We start from the raw sequence: 3,187 nt of genomic DNA on the forward strand, positions 1-3,187 counted from the left end.
AGAAGTGCAATCTACAACAGCTAAGGAAGGATATTGTCGAAGGATCCTTGCAAGACATGCCGGCACACTTTACTTTCATTCAAAATGGAAGAAAGGTCCTTCTTAGAAGGTAGTGACTAATACAATGTAAAGAATTGGTGGGTAACACAGTTAAGACCATTCCTACTTGTTGACGCTATCCATTTTAATGTACTCTTTTGACATAATTAATCAAGTCTATCTTGTTAATGACACTCCTACTTGACATTACCCATTTGAATGTACTCTTTTAACATAATTAATCAAGAGCCTTTTGTTTGACTTTTATTTTCAAAAAACAAGACAATGTATACTATTTTCCTGGACACATTACTTCAGTGAGAATAGGAAAGTTGAAGACATTACATTATAAAAATGGGTTTCTCATTACATAATCTTGTATAGAGTCTTTTGATTCATACAATCCATCTAAATATGGAATCAATTTTGTTCTTCCAGATAAACATCATCTACATTACCTTCGAAAGGAATGGGTGATATCCATGTTTCAATGGGATTATACATTGCCTTCTCAGGGGTATCATCAATTTATAATGTATTTATGGGATCATAGGGATGTTGGATATCCTCATAGCACTTCATATGCAATAGTACGCCAGGTTTGTCGAGAGGATGACAAACACCTGGGTCAAGATAACAGTGCCTTTGGTCATATACAAAATATAATTTTGTCTCCTCAATCTTAGATTCTCTCAAAACTAGCGTGACAAGAGGCCTCAAATTATGTATCATCATTGAGAACCAGATGGCCAATCTAAAGTGCTTAGTTACCAAGTTGATGAATTGATACAGTTTGGGCCTTAGCATGACATGCATGCCCTCGAATTTGTAATTCCCTGAAACACTTGGTCCTAATCTCTTGGGGCTGTCTTTTGAGTAGCAATCCATTAACATCCAAGATGATAAGCCTCCTCAATGTCTGGAACCATTATTAGCATGATTCATACTTCTAATCAGTTTGAATATGATTGAACTTATAATCATTGCTAAGGGACAAAAAGCACCTAATAGAAATAATTCTTAAAATTGAGTTGGTTACATTACATCAGGTACATTAGTCTTGGGATCTTCATCGAGCTTGGGATCCTCACTACCCTTGGGATCCTCATCAGCCTTAGGTTCTTCATTGTTTGCCTCCTTGGCTCGGTCTCTGCAGTCTACTTCACCTCTGACTTCTCTTTAGGCTTTGGCTCTGCCTCTTCAACTTGCTCTGCCTCATTAGCCTTGGGTTCTTCATTGTTCACCTCGTCATCATTGGTGGGCCTTGGCTCTGTCTCATCTTCAGGCTTTGGCTCTGTCTTTCCTTCAGCATTTGCCTCTATGTGCTCAGAAGGCTTTGGCTCCCCCCCTTCAACCTAAAGAAGCATCTCGACGTCTGCAGCATCAGGGAACTTTGGCTGGTTGTCCTCAGTCATCGCCTTGGCATTCTTTAGTATTAATCGTACCATGGTCACTCTATACCGCTCTACATAGTTGCTATCATAGTTCTGTAAGGCAGTCTGAATAAAAAAAATTCACAATGTGAACCCGCAAATCTAGCTAAATCAATGTCCACCCAATGATTCTTCCACTTACCTTGGACATGAAGGGATTCATGGAGAAGAGACTCTGGAGAATATATTCTACATGGATCATCACTCTCCAACCATAGGGGTGTGAGTCTCCTTGCTTGGGCACTTGAACCTGCTCGATCTCTGACTTGTACAATTCATAGTCTCCATATAGGGAACCAACAAGAACATGAAGAAGCCTTTTTATACACTTGCATAATAAATAAGATTTTAAAATAAGATACATTGACAACTTCAAGTAGCCACAGATACTAGAGAAAGGTGCTTTAAATGTTTACTTACAGTCCTAACTCAGGATGTGATCTTCATTAAATCAAGGGTCCACATGATTCTCTTATCCAATTCTATACAAGCAAGGCTCCAATGGTTCCTGCAAAAGTAGAAATCTCTAAAACTAAGGCATCCCCTATCTATTAGATGCATATGACTAATAAGATAGAGAAGTAACATACCTTGATTCATATGGAAGAATTACTACTATAACCTCGAGCATGTTTAAATAAGTGAACCACTTTTGTATCTCTTGTTGGGAAGTGCTCCTTTTTCTTAGCAATGGTGCCAGCTATGAGTTCAGAATAAACAACTCACAATGGCTCTCTCGAGGAAGCTGGCACTTTATTAAACTGCAAAAAACAAGGGTAACTTGTTGAGGAAAAAGAAAAAAAACTAAAGAGGGAAGGACTATATCATCAGTAAAGGCAATTTGCATACTTACTTTAGGCACACATATAGGATAGTGTCTGAGATCTATGCTGTCCTATCCATTAGAGTCCTGACATCCACCAGGTCAAGGGCAAGTTGTCTCTCACCATCTTCCATTGTCACAAAGACAAACATACCCCTCTTCAAGTTTCTTAGCATCTTCAGGTTGGCTAATTCCAACTCTTGTGTTTCTTTGATATATTGTTCTTGGAGATTTGCTGGGGTCCTATTCACTTGTTGATCCTTTTCTTTTCTAATCTTGTTCTCTTCCTCCCATCTGGCCTCCTGTTCTGCCCTTGCTCTTGTGTTAACATCATGTGTAATCTCTACAAATTTTTTTAAATCCCTTGGAGCTCTTGCTGGTAGAATCATCAGCATATCCCTCATGTTTGGATCTATAAGCTCTATAGGGTGTAGAAGCTTTTCATATCTCCATCTAAGCCTCTTCAGTGTCTCATTGTCCTTGGGGATTATTGTCATCCTATGCATGTGGGCACACACAACACATAGGTCATTGTGAAGTACTCTAAGAGAAAATCTTCAGCAGCCTCCTGTAGACAGAGCAAGGCCTCTTCCATCTTAGAGTTAGGTTCCAATTCTCACAAATGGACCTACACAGCCTCTCGAAAGGGAGCTTTGGAACACATAACTCTACACAATTCTAAGCTTTCCTGATTTCACTGAGAATGTAGAAGTTCTGTGAAAATATTCTTGTTCTGTCCTGCTTCAGAATATGGATAGGCTTTCATTTTCTTTGCTTCTTCTGAGAGGAAGCCTTTGCTGCCAATCCAGGCCCCTTACCCTGTCGCCTTGCAGTAGCTTTTGTCCTCGCCACATGAGCTATGAATAAGTCTGGAAAAGAAAGAGATGTAACA

General features: G+C 39.3%; 1 pseudogene; it reads right to left on the bottom strand.

Annotated features, from left to right (window-relative positions):
- Window positions 1-385: 385 nt before the first annotated feature.
- On the bottom strand, window positions 386-2,699 carry LOC147634694 (uncharacterized; annotated as a pseudogene).
- Window positions 2,700-3,187: the final 488 nt, after the last annotated feature.

The sequence above is a fragment of the Cibotium barometz genome, chromosome 10 (assembly GCF_041138505.1).
Source record: "Cibotium barometz isolate CiBa-2024 chromosome 10, ASM4113850v1, whole genome shotgun sequence".
Lineage (NCBI taxonomy): Eukaryota > Viridiplantae > Streptophyta > Polypodiopsida > Cyatheales > Cibotiaceae > Cibotium > Cibotium barometz.